Source organism: Rhincodon typus, chromosome 10 (genome assembly GCF_021869965.1).
Source record: "Rhincodon typus isolate 14 chromosome 10, sRhiTyp1.1, whole genome shotgun sequence".
NCBI classification, from domain to species: domain Eukaryota; kingdom Metazoa; phylum Chordata; class Chondrichthyes; order Orectolobiformes; family Rhincodontidae; genus Rhincodon; species Rhincodon typus.
In genome coordinates, this window is record NC_063341.1 from 51,033,135 (window position 1) to 51,057,550 (window position 24,416).

The following is a 24,416-nucleotide window of genomic DNA, read 5'->3' on the forward strand; positions in this document are numbered from 1 at the left end:
ACAAAACCACACTTTTCAATGTATCTCAGTACATGTGACAACAATAAATCTAATTAAATCAAATCAGGTATGTTACAGGTCTTGCCACACTACTTTCCATACTGTGAGATAACAACACACCCAAACCTTGTGGCAAAGCATCATATAATAAAACAAATTGGTTCTTGGGATCCTAGTAGGCAAAACAGTGTCACTAATCAGTACTTTATTCACTCATTTAAATGCTTTCTGGTATTTCCAAACTATTTCATCTTTCACACTTGATTCTGTGGGTGAACTTGTTACATAAGCCAAGGAATGTATTTAGGTTCATAATGATTAATGAGCATTATTCACGGTTCTTTGTTTTCTGGTCTTTTGTTTTCAAATCCCTTTAACCTTCTGCACTGGGTGGATTTTCTTTTTATTAATTCATTCTTCAGATTTGGGTGTCACTGTTAGGCCAGCATTTATTGCCCATCCTTTATTGCCCAGAGGCCAGTTAACAGTCAGCCACATTGGTGTGGATCTGGAATGACATGTAGGCCAGACTGGGTAAGGACAGTAGTTTTCCTTCCCTAAAGAACATCAGTGAAGCAGATAGGTCTTTGTAACAATGTGGCTCTCACATCCTGAGATCCACACTCAGCACCATGTGTCACCGTATGCACACTCTCAACCTCTCTCCATCAGCATCGCCTCATGTTGGCTCAGAGCTGTCGTGCCCTCCACTTCCTCTTCATCCTTTGGCTCTTTTGATGTTTTAACAAGAAACTTTTTCGTTTACTTTCAGATGTTAAGGAACGCAACATGCAACAACTTTATGATATCCACACCCCTCTGGAACCTTCCTTCCCTCCCCTTCCCTCTCAGTTCATCCCTTCTCCTAATCCCATTTCCTTTTCATTCATTTACTGTCCCTTCTGACCTTCCGCTCTCTGATGCTGAAAGTTCTGTACTTAGTTTTATCCCTCTGCACCCTGACCTCAATCAGTTTTGGGCACAAATTCTTCTTCTGTCACTTGTCCATTTGGACAGGAGTCCTCTCCCCATCCCACAGACCTCTTCACCCGCCTCCAACACATTCCCTCCACCTGGACATCACCTTCTGATCTTTTACCTGCACTTCACTTGTTCATTGAGAACTGTCAATGTGACATTGGTCATCTCAATTTCTCTGCCCTCCTTACTCATTCAAACCTATCTCCTTCTGAACTAACTGCACTCCATGCTCTCAGATCCAACCCTGACTTTGTCATCAAGCCTGCCAACAAGGGTGGTGCTGTTGTTGTCTGGGGGACTGACTCTACATTGCAGAGGCTGAGAGCCAGCTCTCAGACACCACTTCCTATCTCCCCCTGACCATGGTTCCACCATGGAATATCAGACCATTGGTACCCACAATGATCACTAATCTCATTTCATTTAGTGACCTCCTCCCAACTGTCTCCAAGCTCATAGACCCCTAACCCCACACAGCTTGCTACTACATCCTTCCCAAAATCTACAAACTGTCGCGGGCAGACCAATGTTTCTGCCTGCTCCTGTCCCACAGAGCTCATCTCTTCTTACCTCAACTCGATTTTTAAATTAAAAGAAGCATCAAATAGTTCAGGCTGAATTCGAAATTTATACATTGTCACACATACATAAAAGAGCGTACAAGATTTTTTTATTCCTCATATGCTGTCATCACTGTACATATTACGTTAATTTACTTATTTCTAATCATTTAAAAGAATAGTTGTTGCAAAACTGGAGTAAAGCATTTCAGTGAGGAAAGTATCTGTCAGGCATATGCATTTGAGGTGGCAATATTCAAATGTTAAAAACTAAATTGAAAAAAAAAAGTACAACTCTGGTTAGCCAGTTAGATCACTGACATTGCACACTATCCAAGTCTGATTCAATTATGACATTGGGAGATAGTGCTGTTGTGGTGGCGTCACTTGAATGCAAATCCAGAGGAAACTGGATATATGGGTCGAAATCCCCTGGGGCAACAAATGAAATTTAAAATTAATTAATTAATCTGCTAGTCTCAGTGATAGTAACCATAAAACAACCACTGATTGTTGTAAAAACCCATCTGATCCATTAATGTCTTTTTGAGAAGGAAATCTGTGTTGTCCAGTTCATATGCAACTCCAGAGCCACAGCAATGTATTTAACCCTAAAGTTCACTTTGTAAAAACCTAGTAAGCCACTTAGTTCAAGGACACTTAGCGATGGGCTACAAATGCTGGTCTTACAGTTATATCCGCATCCCATGAAAGAACAAAAAGAGGGAGATATTATCAAAAAAAATGACAACTGAGACAACTGCTGATGCTAATATTCCATACTAGTCTTACTCCACCCCATCATGTTACATCATTTTAACCTTTTGACTACACCACAAAATTGCTTTAAGAGTGACCTTTCTATTCATACTAACCAAAATCATCTGGAGCCAGATTTATTACAGACTGAACTGGATGGGTTTAAAGTGTAGAATCAGCAAAAGTTAAAGGTGCAGCATGTCAGAAATATAGTTGGAGTGCATTGAACAAAATTAGGCAGACATTGCCTGTGGCCAAAGCATAACATTTTGAAATTTGAAAATTATCAGGGACATATTTTCTATCAAAGCTACAGTGTTAAAAAGTGACCCCAGCTGTTGAATGGCTGAATATTTCCAGATAAACTGTTTAATATGTCTAAGTATTGATACTGTTGTTACTGAATAGCATTTTCAGTGCTGCAAGCAAGCCAGCTGCTAAGGACTTGCCTTGCTTATCAAACACAAACAAATTAATGTACACAGTAATAAAAAAGGAGTCAAAGGAACATAATTTAGAAGCATTTGCTGCCACACAAGCACATATTGCTTTAAAATTCCATCTAACATTGACACCATTCTTCTATTTTACGTTTGAGGTGGAGTGGAGGGATTGAGTGCATCAAATTCTTTGATCAACAGTTATACTTTCTCTTCATAAATTAACCCTCTGCTTAACAACAATTGGAATGATACCATTAACTCTCAACAGGTATTAAATGTACTCAGTCAGAAAGGCAAATTTTCTTTTCGTCACGTCATGACATTTATGTCCAGTAATTTATTACAGCATTTGTGTTTGTTTCATAGTGACTCATATGTGTTGTGAGATAAGAAAAGAATGTAGCACAACTATTGCTGTCTGGCAATAAAAAGGTCCAGAATGAGAATAAGCAGCTGCCATCTACTTACTTCACCCTTTTGAAAAGGGGAAGATGTTTTACCTAAGCATTTAAGAAATATTAGTACACTTGTTTTGTTTTTAATATTTTTAACTGGGAGATTGCTGTGGTGGTTTTGGAGGAGTTGTCCTTGATCTGTAGCAGCAAGTTTGGAGGTGGCCATGCTTGCAAGTAAGTAAAAACTCTAACATGGCACTGCCTCACAGCTTAATTCCTGGAGTGGGGGCTATCATTGGGATCAGCCACTCATTCACCAGAGATGGGCAGGCAATTAAACCATGGAAGGGCTCAATTAGTGGCTATCTTTGGAGATGGAGGCACATTTGCCAGCATCAGAGAACCCTATATTGTGTCTGAGTTTGACGGCTGGACAAAAAAAAATTGTAGACTGATGCAGAAGCGTGTATCTCAAAAGGCTGAAAGTGTGGTACAATGGTGGTCAAATGAATTCATGTGGAAACGCTTCCCCTCCAAAGTCATTACCCTGTACTTCTGGACCATCTACACCCTTTCACGCCAGCCTCCATTTTGAAGCATCTTCTAAATCTCCCTCTCCCTAATCAGCTCTCACATTTACTTCTCAGGCTGCTTATAGAACATAGAACATAGAACAGTACAGCACAGTACAGGCCAGGCCCTTCGGCCCACGATGTTGTGCCGAACTCTTAACCTAATCCTAAGGTCTATCTAACCTCCACCCCTACCTTATACCATCATCCATATGCCTACGTAATAGCTGCTTAAAATGCCCCTGATGAGGCCGACTCCACTACCCTCTCCGGCAATGCATTCCACGCCCCGACCATTCTCTGAGTAAAGAATACTAACCTTGTCAGCAAACTTCTTTAATAGTCCCTATGTTTGACTGTCCAATGTCAATGGGCCATTCACTTAGCCCGACTGGCTAATGAAACAGAAAGGGCCTATTCATTGGGCATCTCCTGCAACAAAACATGGCAGTGGTGGTGGAGGGAAGAGGACTTCAAAACTTTACGAAATCTAGAAATCATCGAATGCTCGTGGATTTTATAAATTCAGATGATTCTCAGTTGCAATGGTTCGAGTTCTAATTGAGCACCACCATCTGCAAGTTCTCCTCCAAGCCAGTCACCATCTTGACTTGGAAATTATCACCATTCCTTCACTGTCACTGGGTCAAAATTCTAGAACTCCCGCCGTCAGGGTATTGTGGGTCAAAATACAGCACATGAACCGTAGTGATTCAAGAAGGCAACTCACCACCACCTTCTCAAGGAAAACTAGGGATGAGCAATAAACACTGGTCCAGCTAGTGATGTCCATATCCCACGAGTTCATTAAAAAGTTTATACTCCTCTTTTAAAAAGTAAACATGGTCTAAAAAGGGCTGGTGTAAAGTACATATCCTATCCAGGTAACTACTGCTACAATTTATTTTTACAGAGAAATGTTAGATGACCTGGAGCAAGTTGACTCCATATAAACTAAATTGCTCTATTTACCATTGAAACAAATGGGAAGCCTGTGACTGTGAATTGTACTAACCTTGCCATGACACCAGCAATCCAACGGCCACATTTTTAGCACCATTCCAAGATGCAGCAAACTTAAAGCAAACTCACTTTTTAAAAAAAAAGATTTACTGGCATCACTCTTTACACTGGGCAACAAAGAATGAAAACAGCATGAAATGTGTCACACAAGGCGAATTAACAAGTAACCCTTCTTTATCTCAGAAAGGCAGAAAGAGCTTTATACTAAAAGTAAAAGACTTAGAATATTTCTCTCACTCCTTTCTTGTTACATACATAGGTAGGCAGGATTGACTGAGATTAAAAGAATAAAAGATTCTGAAATAAAATTCTTTTTCTTGGTGTAGGTTCCTTAACCAAGTGTATACATTCTCACTGCTTCTTATTTAATCAACCTGTTCGGTCATGCTGTGATACAGCTCTGGTTCAGATGAAACTTAAACCCAGACCGCTAGCTCAAAAGGGCACAACTACTGCATCATAAGACCCCGTCTTGTCTCTATAATTCATGTTGTGGTGAAGAACTGGTACTTCAAATCAAAAAAACAAATGATTTAAAACAGTGTCACCTTTGTCCCTATCAAACATCTATGTGCATGCATATCAGTTACATTCACATGAGCAGAATTGTGGCATAAAGCAGTAACTAATGGTTGAGAGGATTAAATTTTGTGGAGTATCAATATTCTCTTGAAATCACAAATTACTTCATAGTGAAGAAGGCCATTTAACCAATCTTAATTCAGTCATCCAGAACATTCCAACAACTAATTGCTTTTTGAATGATTAGAGGATGGTTACTCACACAAGGACTGTTTGAATTGAGAGGTTAAATGGTGATCATTCTTCTCATGAAGTAGTCAGTTCTGATATCAATCCTAATGTTTCCCTTTATTGCTATGCATCTGTATGCCCCTGAGCTATTCCAGTTCTCTATTTTAAAGTAGTATTCTCAATTATTCTTTTCAAAATCATTTACTGTATTACATGCCTCTGTCTGATCCTATCCTTTTGAACATTAAATGCCAAGAGATCAGAAAGCTGCTAAGTGATTTAACCTTATGTGATAGTGCAAAATGGGTGATACTGCACCAGTTCCATGCTATACAACCCTTCCAATTCTATGAACTTAATAGGAATGAAAATGGCATGGTGGCTCAATGTTTAGCACAGCTGCCTCAGTGTCAGGGACCTGGGTTTGATTCCAGCCTCAGGTGACTGTCTGTGTGGAGTTTGCAGGTTCTCCTTGTGTCTACATGGGTTTCCTTTGGATGCTATGGTTTCTTTGCACAGTCCAAAGACGAGCAGATTGGGTGGAGGGGCCATATTAAATTGCTGATAGTGCCCAGGGATGTGTAGGCTAGGTGGATTAGCCATGGTAAATGCAGGTCTACAGGGTTAAGATCAGGGAGTGTGTCTGGGTAGGTGGCTCTTTGGAGGTTCAGCACAGATTGACAAGCCAAACAGCCTCTATCTGCATTGTAAGGATTTTATGATTCTAAGTTTACTTGGTGGCTGATTTCATATCACCTATTTTACACGATCACACGTTTCTCTGAGATTATTCTCACAACTCAGACCATCAGCATTAGGGATTGGCCTCAAGATTTATTCAATGCTGCTCATGCATGTTTCCCCTTTACATGAGGACCAGAAATGTAACTTGTGTCTCAAGGTGCAGTCTGTCTAGAACTTTGAGCAGCTAGATCATAACTATCTCTGGCTTTTTTTTTACTGTCTTGGTTGTTTGTGTCAGTCAATTTCATGAGCATGGTTGATTGCTGGTCTACATTAAGTCTACTAAATCTCCTCAATCTCTTAAAATCACCATGAGCTAATTTCACTGCTTTGGACATCTAATCTGACAACCTTTGTGAACAGAAGTTACCACCATCTGAAATAACATTTAGATGTCATCAATAGTTATGAAAACATATTGCAAAAGCTCCAATTGAACACGTTGGCACTAAGATTTGTTGGCATCACACCTGCTTATATGGCTTAAAGAAGTGTGAGTGACTGCCCATGTCATCAAAACAGCATTTAGTGAAATGCAGTATCGAGGAGTCCCAGCTAAGTTGAAATCAATGGAAATCAAGGGGAAACTCTCCACTGGTTGGGTTCATACCTGGAATAAAGGAAGATGGTTTTGGTTGTTGGATGCCAGTCATCTCAGCCCCAGGACATTACTGCAGGACTTCTTCAGGACCATGTCTTAGGCCCAACCAGTTTTCAATTGCTTCAATGGCCTTTTGTCCATCATAAGGAGAGAGATGGCGACATTTGCAGGTGCATAGAGAATGTTTACTATTGTTGCAAATCCTCAGATACTGAAGAAATCCATATGCAACAAGATCTGGATAACATCCAGATTTGGGCTGATAAGTGGCAGGTAACATTCATGTCACACAAGTGCCAGGCAATGACTATTTCCAACAAGAGAGAAGTTAACTATTGTCCCTTGACATTAATTTACATGAATTGATAATTAATTTACATTACTTGACATGAATTGCTGAATTCCTAATATTCAACATCCTGGAGCTTAAGTCTATAGGTGTGAGGTTGGAAAAACACAGCAGGTCAGACAGCATCCGAGGAACAGGGAAGTCAGCATTTTGGGTCGAAACCCTTCATCAGGACTGGGGAGGGGAAGGGAAGCCCAGAAGTAAATAGAGGGAGGAGATGGGGCTGGGGGAAGGATAGAAGAGATGGTGACAGATGTTATTGTGATTGGTCCATGGAAAGTGTGGAGCGGATAGGTGAGTAGGAAGATGGACAGGTTAGGTCAGGTCAGGGATGTGAGGAGGTGGGCGAGGGCTGAACATGGGCTAAGGCTGGGGGTGGAGGGATTTTGAAGCTGTTGAAGTCACCTGCAATCAGACTCAACCACCAAAAGTATATTTTCCTCCCCAAACCTCTCTGCTTTCTACAGGGACCGTCCATTCCGTGACTCCCTTGTCAGCTCTACACTCCACACCAATTTCTCCACCACACTGATACCTTTCCCTGCAACCACTAGAGGTGCAACACCTGACTACACCTTCCCTCTCACCTCCATCTGTGCTCTGCATGCACTAACCAATCCTACCTTCCGGTTACTATCCATTTTGATTCCCCCTCCCACTTCCCTGACGACATGTCCATCAATGGGCCTCCTCCACTGTCAGAATGAGGCCAAATGTAAACTGAAGGAACAACACCTGATATTTTGCCTTAGGAGCTTATAGCCCAATGGCCTCAACATTGACTTCACCAGCTTCAAACTCCCTCCACCCCCAGCTTTATCCCACATCCAGCCCTCCCACTCCTCCTCACCTCCCCTCCCTGACCTAACCTGTCCATCTTCCTACTCATTTATCTGCTCCACCCTTCCCACAGACCAATCACAATAACCTACATCCACCAATCACCATATCTCCTACCATTGCCCCTGCCCCAGCCCCAGCCCCAGCCCCACCCCCACCCTCTATTTATTTCTGGACTCCCCACCCCCTCCCCAGTCCTGACGAAGGGTTCTGCTGGAAACATCGACTTTCCTCCTCCTCAATGCTGTCTGACATCTATGGACTCTGGCTTCCAGCATCTGCAAGCCTTATTGTGTCCAAATCCTGGAGGTTAAGTTGGACCAGAAACTGAACTGAACCAGCCATATACAAGAACGGTCAGAGGTTAGGAATGCAGCACATATCATTTGATGTACATATCATGCCTGTATAATATAACAAAGATGCCTCTATACACCACTATTCAGGAGTGTGAAGAAATGATCATCATTTAGCTGAATGACAGTAGCTTCAATAACATTCAAGAAGTTCAATACAACTGAAAATAAAGCAACCCTCTTGATCACTGCCCCATCTACCAACGTAAACATTTACTGCCTTCAGCACTTCTGCACAGTGACAGCAGTATGTACCATATGCAAGATGCACTGTAGCATCTCACCAAGGGTCTTTCAACAGCACTTTCTAAATCAGCAACCTCTACAACCAAGAAAGATAAGGGCAACAGATACATGGGAACAAGACCATCAATATGTTCCCCTCCAAGCCACATGCCATCCTGACTGGGAACTATATTGGAATTCAACATTGAAGAATGTTGCTCGTTCAAAATCTTGGGATACCCTTCCTGACAGAACTGTAGATGTACCTGTACCACATGGACTGTAGCCCCTCGAGAAGACAGCTCATCACAAAGGGCAATTATGAATGCCAGCAAGACTCATACAATGCACACAGAAATTGAATAAATGTGCTTATTGCTCAACATAAGCATTGCTAATCAGAATTTCTATCTAACCATTCTGAACACCATGGAAAAAAAAACTCTACCTATGCTTTGAAGTGAATGTAAATGAAGAAGATTGCTGAGTGTAAAAGAGATGAGACAGGAGGAATAATTAGAAAAACAGAAGCTCCAAAATCTAGAAATAAAAGTGAGCTCACCAAGTAAAATTTTGAGACTTAATTTTAGTTTTACAACAAGTCAAATTCAAATATGCCTATAATTTACTTTTATTTCTGCATGGCATGACATGTGAGCACACAGGCAAAGCAGCATTTATTGCTGATATATGGATTCCCTTGAGAGTATTAACAGTTAACAAGTAGTGTGATAGTGGAGTTATTACTACACCAGCCAAGATCTGGGTAACAAGTTTTCTTCCCCAAGGGGAAGTAGTAATCATGCTAGCTTTCCTTACGAAAAACCTGCAGTATTTATGGTTATAAATTAAACCCAATTATTAAACACAGAACATAAATTTAGATCAAGAGGTAATTATAAAATTGACACTACAAAGAGTTGTTCCTCCTGAAAGTTTGGATTTGGATGTGGACTGGTAAAGATTTAGAACATAGAACATTACAGCGCAGTACAGGCCCTTCGGCCCTCGATGTTGCGCTGACCTGTGAAACCAATCTGAAGCCTATCTAACCTACACTATTCCATTATCATCCATATGTTTATCCAATGACCATTTAAATGCCCTTAAAGTTGGCAAATCTACTACTTTTGCAGGCAGGGCATTCCACGCCCTTACTACTCTCTGAGTAAAGAACCTACCTCTGACATCTGTCCTATATCTATCACCCTTCAATTTAAACCTATGTCCCCTCGTGCTAGCCATCACCATCCGAGGATAAAGGCTCCCACTGTCCACCCTATCTAATCCTCTGATCATCTTGTATGTCTCTATCAAGTCACCTCTTAACCTTCTCTCTAACAAAAACAGCCTCAAGTCCCTCAGCTTTTCCTCATAAGACCTTCCCTCCGTACCAGGCAACATCCTGGTAAATCTCCTCTGCACCCTTTCCAATGCTTCCACATCCTTCCTATAACGCGGTGACCAGAACTGTACGCAATACTCCAAGTGCGGCCGCACCAGAGTTTTGTACAGCTGCAACATGACCTCATGGCTCCGAAACTCAATCCCTCCACCAATAAAACCTAACACACCGTACGCCTTCTTAACAACGCTATCAACCTGGGTGGCAACTTTCAGTGATCTATGCACATGGACACCGAGATCTCTCTGCTCATCCACACTACCAAGAATCTTACCATTAGCCCAGTACTCTGTACTCCTGTTACTCCTTCCAAAGTGAATCACCTCACACTTTGAAATAATTAAGCATTCTGGATTGTAGAGACTAACAGATGAATGCTCAAAATGCTGCAATGAAAATGTGAACTTCAATAGGCCTTTTTTTTATATTTACAGTACAGGCCCTTCGGCCCACAATGCAGACTCTCCCTGACCTGCTGTACAGTCATGGTGACTGTGGCAATTCTCCCAGAACTCCACTGTGATGACTTTCAGCTGCCCTCTGATTCACTCCATTATACTTAATGGTATATTTTAAAAAGAAACAATTGGTTGATACCTTCTCACAGTTCTTATCATCCCAACATTCGTATGTCTTCGAGTCATTCTATTACACAATTAAGGCCTGCACCTTCAATATAACAGGCAATTGAAGAATGCAATTGAATGAGCAAAGTCTTCAGTCTGAAATTTAAATGAGAATGCAACATTAAGTGAAAGGTAAAGATTACACCCTAATGAGTTATTTTGAGTCATAGATAAGTCTTCACTGTACGGTGTTATTGCACTTAAACATGTTAGCTTGTAACTTTTTAAAACATTAAAACATGCAGACCTGACATCCTCAACTTGTGGCTCCTCTGGAGTTGAATTGACCCTTCAGTCAGAAAGTCATGCTCAGCATTAGGATTTCATACCCAAACTGACTTAATTGAGAGTTGCAAGCTAAGTTTGTGAGCAAATGTCAATTAACACATAATAAAATGACAACAACATTTGTTCAGTTTTCTGTAATATATTTCTTTCCCCACGCATGTAAACTGGGTATTCAGCTTTCTTCACCACTGATATTCATGCTGAATGTGAAAATCAGTTTAAAGAGATCAATAATGAGATTGTATTATTGCCAGGTCATTGCTGAAGTATTTATCCTATTTTCCTATTGAAACAAATGGTTTTGAAGAGCCCTTGTATCTACTGTTGTGCTGTTGTATTTCTACGTGTGATACCACAGTTAGTATTGTACTGGGTATTTGTTAATATCTCTGTTTTAGAGGATGAAGCAGAGAAGCAACAGTCAGGTCAGGTTGTACCATCATCCATTTCTTTTTCCATGGATAGCACAAGTGTTAAAAGGCCCTACAAAGTTACAAAAAGGAGCATTTGTGAGAGAGTATTCTAGAGAATAAAGGCTAAATTTGTCTAATCTCTCCATATAACTTAACCCCTGAAGTGCAAGTATCATCCTTGAAAATGTGTGTTGAACTCCAAGGCCAAAACATCTTTCCTAAGGTAAACTGCCCAGATCTGCTCACAGTACTCTCAGTGGGATCTAACTATGGGTTTGTATAACTTTTTTTATTCATTCATAGGATGTGGGCATCATGGGCCAAGCCAGCATTTATTGTCCATCCCTAATTGCCCAGAGGGCAGTTAAGTATCAACCACATTGCTGTGGGTCTGGAGTCACATGTAGGCCAGACCAGGTAAGGATGGCAGTTTTCTTCCCTAAAGGACATTAGTGAACCAGATAGGTTTATCCCTGACAGTCAACAATGGTTTCATGGTCATCATTAGCCTCTGAATTCCAGATATTTATTGAATTCAAATTCCACGATCTGCTATGACAGGATTCGAATCTGTGTCCCCACATCGTTACTTGGGTCTCTGGATTAATAGTCTAGTGATAATACCACTAGCCCATTGCCTCTCTAACTGTGCCAAAGCATCTGCATCCTTATACTCCAGCCCTTTAGATATGAAGGTCAGTATTCAATTAGCCTTCTTGACTATTTTCTGCAGCTAACTATGGCATTTTAACAAGCTACATACCTGATAATGAGGGACCTTTTACAACGCTTCACCATGAATCTCAATTGAAGGCTTTAGTACATTGAAAGTAAAGTGAGAACGATGCTGTGTGCTCTTCAATGGCAATGCGATGAATGCAATGAAACCTGGTACATCTAGACAGAGAGAGAGCAGAAATATAGATTGTAATGGCCTTCAATTAAAGCTTCAGGAACAAAGAATACTACAGCAAGGGACTTCTGTATGAGGTTAGCAGGAACATATGTGATAACAACCAGGCAAGGGAGAGCTACAGAATCATGAGCTTCAAACTGCTGCCTCAGCCCTGATACTTGTTAATGATTTGTCTAGAAGGAATTTTGAAGGTTTTTTTTAATGAATTTGAATTAAGACGATTGAAGTTTATAAGCACAAGATTTTTAATAAATTTAAGCTGGTTATTCATTTATTAAAGAAGGGTACAGGAAATGACGGGTCTCAGCTGTTGCGATAGCATGCAGTATGGGATGACATCCAATTCATTACAGGCATGGTAATAGATATGTACCGTTATGAACCATTTTGATAAAGGATTCTTATGGGCTGAATGCACTTACAGATTTGATTAACACATCCAATTTAACCTATACTTTGGAATTTTAAAATTTCCAGTGTTCTGCCTTTTTTAGGCAGTCTCCCAATGATTTGACTCAACTAGCCTCACCTGGGGATCCATCTGGTGTCAGCTTACCAAGAGCTTCCAGTTGGTGTCATATCTCTTCAAGAAAGTGTGTGCTGTTGGCTTCTCATTAAAATATAATGTGTCAAACTGTAATAATATTGTCTTCCAAAAAATTCTGAAATTTGCAAATTCATAGTCAATAATTAATCACATAATAACACACACAAATATTTGTCACATACTTTAGCAACTGCCCTTGTGTCTCAACAGGGCTCACTTGGTACCACTCTCACCCTTCAAATTGGAACAGTGTGGGCTCATGTCCCATTCTAGGACTCAAGTGCTACAACCTAAGCTACACTTCAGAGCAGTACTGAAGAGGTGTTGCTCTGTAAGAGATGTCTGCATTTTCGATGAAACTAGAAATCGAGGCCCTATCTGCCCTCTTGTGTTAATGAGAAAGGTCACCCACCATGATTTGTACAGAAGAGCAAGGAAGTTAAACCCTCTGTTCTGGCCAATGCCTATCCTTCAATCGACATCACAAAAAGTAGTTTGCCTATCATTTATGAGTTAAAGAGTAGGCCCAGCCTCCCTTTGGGATGCTTTGTCTCATTCATGGTTTGATGCTGCTGTTAATGAGGGTGGATCAATGTGAACAATGACTTCTTCCTAATTTTCAAACGTGCTGTTAGGAAATTAAGGGCGACTCACCACCAGTTTTGTTTAAACAAAGATTATGCAATTTCCTGGCAGTTTGCCTTCTTCCAATCTTTACGTTGAGAACAGGAGGTTCAATATCAGCTGTTTGTGTTTCCTTAATCCCCCAACTGACTAATCCATCTCTGTCTGAACTTCTGGCTCTTCAATTTCAAACCCTGACTGTGTCATCAAGTTTGCTCTCGTGGTTTGTGATATTGTTTTGATGTTCAAGGACCTCTACCTACTGGGACTGAATTACTTTCAATAAACTCTTCTATTTGGCCATGACTTCATTATCACCCAGTAAACCACAATCTGACACATCATTGATGATTTTATCTCCCCTGGAGATACCCTTTTTCTACAACTGTCTCAAATCTCATCATCCTCCGATGCTCTGCTTTAAATTCTTCTCAGTTTTTCATCAACCTCAAGTATGAACTCTGTACGGAGGAGATTGACTAAACTATTACCTGGAATGGCTGGGTTGTCTTAAAACGAAAGGTTGAATAGGCAAGGCTTGTGTCCACTGGAGTTTAGGCTAGTAAGAGGTGATTCAATCAAAAACATATAAGATCCTGAGGGTCTTGACAGGATGGATGTGGAGAGGATGTTTCCTCTTATAGGAGAATCTAGAATTATAGTTTAAAAATTGGAGGTCTCACATACAAGACAGAAATAAGGCGAAGAAAAATTCTGACAAAGGGTGATGAGATTTTGGATCTTTTTCTCTGAAACTATGATGGAAGCAAAACCTTGAATATTTTTATGACAAAGGTAGACAGATTCTTGGTTAGCAAATGGGTGAAAGCTTATGATGGGTAGGTGGGAGTGTGGATTTAAGGTTACAATCAGATCAGCCATGATCTTAATAAATGGCAAACTCAAGAGCCTGAATGGCTACTCCTACTCCTTGTCTGGACGTTCACATGTTTCTCACTCCACAGAGGCTGTAAACTTGCACAGTATTCTGCAAGTAGCAGCATCTGTAGTATTTTGTTTTTGATTTACTGGCTACCTCTAGTTGAAAATACGATGGTGGGTTTCCTTCTTAAATAGTCACAATCTGTGTAGGCGTGCCTTAAAATGTTTTTAGGTGTCATGGGAGGAAAGAAGGGGGTGCTGGTCCATGCTTTTGATGCAGCAATAATGAAGAAACAAACTTGGTGGGAACCTATAAATTTTGTGGTCCCATGAACCTGCTTCCTTTGTCCTTTGGATAGCAATAAGTAATACAAAGGAAGTCTAAGTCCTGTGGATAGAATACTCTGTAGCCAAGATGTGCTGGTAATGGAGGGGGTGGATGTTTAAGGCGATTGGTGGGAGCCCATTAAGTGGACTATAGGAACAATAGTCTGATGTTGAGTTGACCTCATCTAGACACATAAAAAGTATTCCATCACACTTCTAATTTGACTTTTGTAGGTTGCAGAGAGGCTTTGTGGAGTCATAGGATGAGCCATAAAATACAGTATACTCGGCCTCTCACCCAAGCCAGTAGCCGTGGCTTTTATATGGCTGGTCAACTGGCCAGTAGTAAACATTGCTGATAGTGGGGAACCCGTAATGGTAAAGCCAATGAAAGGTAAGGCTGTCCTTTATTAGAGTCAGATATTGCCTGGCACCTTTGCAGTGTGAATCTTATTAATAACTTTTGAGGCCAAGCCTAGATGTTGCCAGGTCTTGATGAATGCAGAATACTTCATTGTTTGAGGAATTACAAAATACAAAGGTTTAAATTGTAATTTAAATATTTCAAATAACCGTAAACATTGTTTCTATTTCTTCCTTTAAAACTATCAATCTCTTTAACCAAACTTCTTGACATCCCTCTTATAATCACGATCTTTTATTCCATGCCAATTTAAGATTACAACTCCCTAAATCTGAATGGGATGTTTGTCTGTTGGTGTTACATAAACGCAAGGCGCTATTGCTTCTTTTGTCCACTTCACTAGGACTTCCATAGTTACACTTTCTGTCTACAGAGGTAATTTTTAAATGCATACGTGTTAACTTCTGAGGTGGCAATCTTTCACAGTTGGTGCAACTCTTACTGGCCTGTATTCAATCTAATAGTTGTGCAGAGCCATTTTTACAAGTCTACTACATATGTCCCCATGACTTCTTACAGACTGAAGTGATTCTCCATGAAAGTTTCCACACAAACACACTGAGCTTCTTCAGTCCTCTGATTCTGTAGTCGTGATGCAAAATAGTATCACCCATGCTGATGGAAAAGCGTACATCAGTGACATATATTGTAGTAGGACCATTTGCCCCATGTGCAAAGAGCACAGAAGCTGAAACTCCCACAGCAGGATCTACACATGGACAAAGCAGTATGTTCACGTTTCAATGGCCAAATCATGCCAATGCTAATTCTGCTAACCTACGTGAAGATGGAGCAGTGGATTTGATAGGCAGTGGTTCTGAGAAACAACCTGAAACAAATGAACAGATAGTAAGAACTGTCGATTAAGTCAGCTTTGCTCTTCCCTAGCCTCTTTGGTTTTAACTATTCTACTTCTTGGCTTCGCTAAAGGTTAAACCATCTTATTTTTGGATATTGATGACCTGGGTTTCTAATCCAAGCATTTTCTGTTTTTACATAAAATTTAACGGTATATCTTCAATAAAAATTGCAACTGCTGTAAGGTCTCTGAAATAAATCATTCCTGATGGTGGAAAATATTGCAGCTAAACTTCCCGTTCATATTAGGAGTTTAACATATGAAGTCAGACATGTGCTCGGAACTCCTTTATATAAGTTGAGTGATTAAGCTGGGCATAGAAAATTTGAAAAGTAGAAGCAATAGTGAAACTGGTAATACTGATGTATAGGTCAGACTGTGAGTAAATCAGTTAACTGTGTCATTGTTATGCTTCTGAGATCAATGCAAATACATGAGTATAATCTTCAAGGATTTGCAATAATGACATTCCACCTTTCATTTAATTTTTAAAGAACTTCGCTCATGCAGCTAAATGTAGCTCTTCGTATTTCAAACAAAACTTGGCACCCACACAAAGTAATGAAAAGTTTTCTTCTTTAAACATATTCACATCAACATGCAGAGAAGGGGCCATTCTTTGAAGATTAATACCTTTAATGCCATCAGATGGGGAAACTGTGTCAATAACGACGTAGAGGGCTGCACAGGTAAATGAACTCAGGTTAAAAAGATACCTTCGATATGTCTATTCACCTACTTGTTCACACTGTAGCATTCACAAAAGACATAAATGAAGCAAACACATAGGTTTAGTTAACCGGAGCAGGCTTTGTGAGCTAAATCACCTGCATTCAGCATTATGTTCTACGTCTCCCATATCTTTGTACTGCAGGCTTCATGCCCATTGACAGATTTAAATCTGACTTACAATTGTGAGGGTATTTGCACAGGTGATTTCTTTAAAGTCAAAAGGTAAAATGCTAGATCATTTTCTCTTGTTCCTCAGCAGTTGTACAAGAATTAAGTTGTAACTATAGTTTCACTTTTTGTTCTGATATTTTCCATATAAATTATTTACTGTGGAAGTTTTCACTTTCCTTTTGTTACTTAGTCAAGTTGAAAAATATCACAGAATCTATTTATTGGAAGAACTTAACTCATGGTCCTTAATCAGGTAGGAACAGATTAACCCCACAAATGCTGATTAAAATCAGGCATAAGTATGTGATGAGAATATTGGGGTAGAGAGAGGAGTGGGTTGTGAAGGGAATGGGTGAGTGTTTCATATTGCAGTTCGTGAATAGCTGGCTGTAGAACAGATTTACAAATGTGTGACCATTCACTATAGCGGCCAGCTAGTGGTAAAAATTGATATTAAAGGCTTAAAAGCTGACATCAATTCGGTAGTTGTAAAAATACTTTATCTATCTGTCTGAGTTCAGAGATTAAGTTACAACTATTACCAAGACTAATGTGCCACAAACCTAAAGGCTATAAAATAAAATAAGATCTAAAACAGTCAAAAACAGAAATTACTACATAAATTCTGCAGGTCTGGCAGCTTTGGTGTTGAGAGAAACAGAGTTAACACACAAGTCCAGTGATTCTGAAGAAAGAACTACAAGTAGCTGATAAAGAATAGCACAGAGTCACGCTTCTTCTCAAATAGGGAAGTGAAGGACTAAGAAGAATCATAGTTCTGATGAAATTCAACAAAGATCCTGTAAAGATTTTTTAAAGTTTACAAGAAGAAATTAAATTTTGAACCATTTTCATGATACACAGGCTTGAACTCATGTCAGACCAGTAACAGCCAGATGAAACAATCAACCAATTCATAGACAAGTGTCAATGCAAGTTATGGAGTGTGATTTCACCAAAGCTAGCCTAGCTGAAAGGCTAATGCAGCTGGTAATTGTCTGTTCACATATCACAGCTTTCCAAAAAGCACTTTTTGACAATATACTATTGACAATCGATTTGAAGAAGGTCACAACTGCAAAACAGTTGTAGGAGACCGGTAGCATCTGCAAGTCTTTGACTCCGGAACACTTATTGCTGCCATGAACAGATTCAGTGGAACATGCAAATTCTATTCATGAGGTGTGACTTGTCTCAATCACCAAAACAGTGTCCAATATTTTGTGACATATTTGAAGTAAGTTCTACAAGAGAACATTAGGCTAAAATGTCTAAGAAATTCAATCATTCAGAGAAACCAAAGTACAGTACAATGCTCCACAGTAGCCTGCAAAGAAGTACCACCCAAGGAACAATGACCAAGAAGTTTCCAAAGTTCCATCCATAGCACACAAGCATGTCAACAAAATCCAAGAGGTAACCACAACAACACAGCTCGCACACCTTGGTCAGATAGTTTTTGTGGTCACTTTGGCACCCCACACAGAAGCTATCAGAAAAGTTGAAGCCTTTATATCTGTACAAATGATATTCTCCAAAAAGAATATGTAACATACATTATATGCCAAGAGTGCCAGTGCAAGTGAACTTCTTACAACAGGTCTGACATACCCTGCTTTGGTACCATCCATCTTAATGTCGCTATGACTCCTTGGGATGGACACCTGGCACATTTTACATTGTTGAATGAAATGGACCACCAATTGCAGATCTGTTAGTGAGCATGGACCCACATATTCTCATAATCCAAAAAGTAAGAAAACCATTTGGTCAGAGACTAGAAATACTGCAATGAATAACACCTCAAAGTTTACCCAGATTACAAGTCAAGACTGCGAAGAAATAATCCCCATTTCCCTGTAGAAGTGCAGCTCCAACATCATTCAAGAATCTTGGCAGCATCCAGGACAAAGCAACCAGCTTTATTAGTGCTGGCAGGATCGGCACACTACTTGTAAAGTACTGTACATTCCTCAATTTCTGCTACCTAGAAGGAAAATGTTGCAGGCCCTTGTCAAAAGCAAGCCCATATTGCATACCACATAGGATGCCACGCACACTTCTAATTTGGCAGTGATTTTCTCACGTCACACTGACACATTCTCCAAATGGGGGCAAAACCTCCTCTATCATAGAGACACCAAAATTAAGTGAATTATTTAACCACAGGCACTTGTCAGATTCTCAGAGAAATGATAATCGGGTAAACTCTACATGATCAGTTGTTAGCTCCTTCCAAGTCCCCATAAACAAATTTGCAACCACTGATGATGTGACACAATAACTGGTGTATCCATAGACTCACATCATCTGACACTGATCAGGAACGAGGTGTCATGTTCTTGAACATTTCAGCAACTGGCATCACAATGAAAATTCAACATTTATCAATAAAAATGTTTACAAGTGTGCTTCACCTATACAGTAAATAGATACCTATTGCACCTTTGTACTGTTAGAGCCTCCTAATCCTGGTTTCCTACCTCCAAGCCTTTTATTTAACTATTAACATCCCCAATTTTCTCTCTGAGTCCCAGCTTACCCACATTGTCACACCCAATATCATCATCACTAACATCAAACATCTCACTACCTCAGTACTTCATGCCTTTCCATGCCATATTGCCTCCCACCCTTACATCTAGAGCTGCACTCTTCACAGTAATTTTTCCCTTTGCATCTTAGCCTGCTCCCTCCAAATCCCACAAGTGAGTTTCTACTTGCCCCAACACAGAGCTGTCCCCTGATAACCTCTCTTAACATTTACTGCCCAAACTCCCAGGGCTGAATATAGCCCATCCAGAAGATGGACTTGGGAGAGCAGCCTCAACTGAGGATGTCCCAGTCTCCTGACTCAGTTCTGTGCAGCTCCCTGACTGACTTACCGGTAATCCTTACTTTGGACCTCACCTGCAGAACTGACCATTGCTTGACCATGGACTGGAAAAACACAACATCCTGGACCCTGATTTCACCATGTAGCCAACTGGCCGTATTAACTCTCTGAACTCAGATTAGATGATTCCCTTGACTGACTGTGTCCTCACTCCTTGATTGGTCATAGTCCCCCTTGACTTGACCAAGGACAACTCCTGTGAGACTTTCAGGCATGGCTATTTGATTGAAACACATCCAGTGTGCTTGCCAGGTAAGTGGCTGGTATATGCTGCAGGTGTGACACTGATGTAGCATGGTGCCACATCGCAACATGTCCACCTCCTTGACTGTTCAGCACTGGCAACCATGCCAAGCTGCCTAGTTTTCTGCCTGTGCTAAAAGGCAAAACAGGACAGAGTTACTGTGGGCCTGTAAGTTCTTAATGAAGCGGCAACGCACAAAAGGGCAGGGCAAAACAGAGATGCTGCGAGCGGTCAAGTGTAAAATGAATGAGTGCTAAGAAAGCAACCTAAAAGCCCAGAAGTGTATCCTGTTCAGATTCCCATGTTTCCGCAGGCCCAAAACAGTCTGGCAGGAACAATGTGAAGTAAATTGTCAGTGAGCTCCAAAGCACAGCATTGAAGTGGTGAACTGGATCATCAGTTAGTCTGAGATCAGCCATGATGATGTGGTGAGGCTTACATTTTGCTGATGCCAGACTCCATGCTTGGAGAATGTAGGTGATCACTCCAACTGAGATGTTGGAGAACAATGATCAACATGGAAGCCTGGAGAAGATATTGGCAAATTACAGCTGCCAGGTAAAAGTTTCTGACTTCCACTGCTGGAGAATGGTCGTACCAGGCTTGGGATGTTAGCTCTGTTTCTTCCTCCACACATACTGCTGTACCTGCTGAGTTTCTCTAGCACTTTCTGTTTTTATTTCAGATTTCCAGCAGCCACAGTATTTTATTTGAATTTTATTGCTTTGGCTTTCGAGTTGGGTTTGGCCTCAGCTAGCTCCTCCCTTCTGCCTGGGAGAATAGCACCCTGCAATTGAAATAAGGTTTGATATTAACGAATGATCAGATGTAAACATTAGGAAATAAGGTCCTCACTATTTACGAGGGAGGTTCTCACTAGCTGTTGAAACCCTAAGGGGAAAATTGGACATTGGTTTTCTTGATGTTGAGAATCTTTTTTTTTGTTCTCTCCATTGCCCTCATCATTCAGCCGCTGATAAAATTCCACCCAGATAGCTTTAATCTACAGGTGGACTTGCCCTTCCCAAGAAGCATTTGCAGGTGGTCAGAAAGGGCAGGGTGTTAGCCACTGTCTTCCTGTCTCATCTGAAATTAGAGTCTGGGCAGGAAGACCCTTGGTCGGCCTTTCTGCCATGACAGCAATTAAGATCCTTAAGTGGCCAATTAATGACCACATAAAGGCCTCATCCCAACTGGCTGAGATTACTTCAGCTCCAGGCAGGTCGCGAAAGAACCCTTCTGCCTGAATGTGGGCAACTTCTTGGTTTGGAGATGGGTGTTGGAGGGGCAGGAGGGCAGTGGTGGGTGGTTAAGCATCCTTCAATCTGCACTAGTTTGTGCAAGGCTGAGGGAATGGACCTGAGATGGACCTGAGGGCAGCTCAGCGGTTTGCACTGCTTCCTCATAGTGCCAGGGACCCGGGTTTGTTTCCAACCTCGGGAGACTGTCCATGTGGAGGTTGCATGTTCTCCCCGTGTCTGCGTGGCTGGTTTTCTCCCACAGTCCAAAAATGTGCAGGTCCAGTGGTTTGGCCATGCCAAATTATGGCATATTATCCAGGGATGTGCAGGTTACATGGATTAACCATGGTAAATGCGGGGTTACAGCGAGGGCCTGGGTTTGGGTGGGATGCTGTTCGGAGGGTCAGTGCAGACTCAATGGGCCGAATGGCCTCTTTCTGCGCTGTAGAGATTGAATGATTCTATGATCTAATGTAGGAGGTTGCCTCTGAGAGACACCCCATCAATGTTTCTGACATTCTAACCCCTTTATGCATGACCCCAACTCACCCCAAAAGGCATCTACGTTCCTTGGCACTGATCCCTGATTCAGGGCTGGTGACTCACCATTGGCACTGGTGGATTCTGGAGATACCAGCCTCTGATTGGCCAGCAGCTCTAGGAAGGCAGCATCTTGTGCTCTGGGTGCATATTTTTGTCAGAATTTTCCCTGGTAACCAATCAGTTTCTTGATTGATGAAAGATCCATTGGAATTTCTGAACAACGCAGGCTACAGTTTGTTTCCCGTTTAAATAGGAAAAATTCCACATTTTAAAATTTGCTTGGAATATTTACAAGATTTTAGCTTAATCTTGGACAAATTTCCTAATCAATTATTTCATTTTCTGTAAAATTGAACCATTAATGCATTTTACTTCCTGGTTTACTATTTGTCAGAATGTGTCAATACGTTTGGCTGCTTAGCCAGCTTGATGCCATCAGTGTTGATGCCTCAAGATCTTTTTGACCTGGCACCAGATTCAAGCTGACATTAGGATCCTTAAGTGACCAATTAAAGACCATGTAAAGGCCTCATCCCAACTGGCTGAGATTACGTCAGCTCCAGGCAAGTCGAGAAAGAGCCCTTCTGCCTGAATGACATTAGGAAAGGGGAAAATCCCATGCCAAAGAGATCCCTAGGTCTTTTGTGGGTAACCATCTGCCATCATTTCAAACATGACCACAAAATCCAGGCCATTATCTCTCATTCAAAAAAGCTTTTCTATTGCTACAACTCTCTCTAATCTTTGGAGTGATGTATCTGCTATTACAGAGTTTGTAAACAAGTTCAGTTCTTTGCAGACAACTCAATTCTAACCATATATGTGAATTACTTCCTCTTGTTATCCCTTTTAACTAATATGTAATAGCATTTTTAATCAATAAGTCTATAACCCTTCTCTTGAAGATCTGCAGATGTACCTACACAAATGTACTGCGACAGTTGAAGAAGGTATCTCACCACTACCTCAAGGGCAATTAGGGATGGAGAATAAATTCTGTCAAGGATAGTAATGCTAACATCAAATGAAGAAGGAATTGGGGGGGTTGCAAATAGAACATTGCCATTTATTGCTAAAGGAATGGACTATAAAACTAGGGAAGTGTTGTTGTAACTGTAGTAGACGTTGTTGAGACTGCAGCTGACATACTGTGTATTGTTTTGGTCACCTTCCTTGAGGGAGCAGAGAGTCATAGAGAGAGTCATATAACATAGAAAAAGGCCCTTTCACCCACCATGTCTATGCTGATCAACAAAGACCAAACTATACTAATTCCATTTACCTGCAATTGGTCCATAGCCTATTGTGCCCAGGCATTTTAAGTACTCATCCATGTGCTTCTTAAATATTGCAATTCTTGAATGTAATTGCATTGGAGACAGTTCAGAGAAGGTTCACTAGATTAATTTCAGAGATGAAAGGCTTGTCTTATAAGGAGAAGTTCAATAGTTTAGGCCTATACTTATTAGACTTTAGAAGAATGAGAGGAGATCTAATTGAGGTACATAAGATGCTTAAGAAGATGGACTAAGTATATGTAGAACAGGTGTTTCCCTTGTAGGACAATCTAAGTAAGAGGTCATATTTTTAGAGTAAGGTGTGGCCGATTTAAAATAAAGATGAGGAGGAATTACTTCTCTCAAAGGATCATGATTCTTTGGAATTCATTTCTCCAGTTGTGGTGGACACCAGAACACCAAATAAATTGAAGGAGGAGATAGACAGATTTTTAATTAGTAGCCGCTTGAAGGGTCGTGCAGCTAAGGCAGAAAAGTAGAATTGAGGCCAAGATGAGATCAGTCATTATGGTATTGAACAGTGGAGCAGGCTTAAGGGGCTGAATTGACTACTACTGTCTTTAGTTCTTTTGTTATTGTGAAAGAATTCTGAATTCTTATTGAAGAAAACTCTGTCCTCCAGACTAATCCAAACATGGCACAAATAAAGATAAAAGTTTATGTTCATAACGGATTTGTTTTCCTTAAAGAAGTCAAGTAGTAGCCCGAGAAATGTAAGCAAGATTTGAAACTGAGCCCATACTGTAACACATCACTGCAAATATGACTGACAGTTTAAGTACTTTATTTGAACTCCCACAGAATGGAATTCCAGTTACGGTGGGTTAAAAAAGCATGATTTGGGTAATTTAGTTTTGAAATGGTCTCATTATCAAGCAAAGAAGGTCACGGAAAGGGTATCATCAAAATGAACATCCCTTTGGGAGACAACAAGGTGCAGGGCTGGATGAACACAGCAGGGCAAGCAGCATCATAGGAGCAGAGAGGCTGACGTTTCGGGCCTAGACCCTTCATCAGAAAAGGGGGAGGGGAAGGGGGTTTTGAAATAAATAGGGAGAGAGTGGGAGGCGGATAGAAGAGGGATAGAGGAGAGGATAGGTGGAGAGGAAACAAACAGGTCGAAGAGGCGGGGATGGGGCCAGGAAAGGTGAGTGTAGGTAGGGAGTTAGGAAGGGGATAGGTCAGTCCAGGGAGGACGGACAGGTCAAGGGGGCGGGATGAGGTTGGTCGGTAGGAGATGGAGGTGCGGCTTGGGGTGGGAGGAGGGGATAGGTGGGAGGAAGAACAGGTTAGGAAGGCAGGGACGAGTTGGACTGGTTTTGGGATGCGGTGGGGGGAGGGGAGATTTTGAAACTTGTGAAATCCACATTGATACCATT

The 24,416-nt window shown here is 40.9% G+C and overlaps 1 long non-coding RNA gene across 2 annotated transcripts in view; it reads right to left on the reverse strand.

Moving 5' to 3' along the window:
• The window catches only part of LOC125484257, a 41,372-nt gene that overhangs the window by 10,246 nt on the left and 6,710 nt on the right, over positions 1 to 24,416 (reverse strand). Inside the window, exons 1-3 of one of the 2 annotated variants that reach the window (XR_007263099.1) lie at positions 12,806 to 12,863; positions 12,097 to 12,230; positions 10,604 to 10,728 (exon numbers count right to left, since the gene is read on the reverse strand). This is a non-coding gene — a long non-coding RNA (uncharacterized LOC125484257). Of the gene's footprint in view, positions 1 to 10,603; positions 10,729 to 12,096; positions 12,231 to 12,805; positions 12,864 to 24,416 lie in introns of those variants that run through there. The other variant, XR_007263098.1, reaches the window with a different exon arrangement.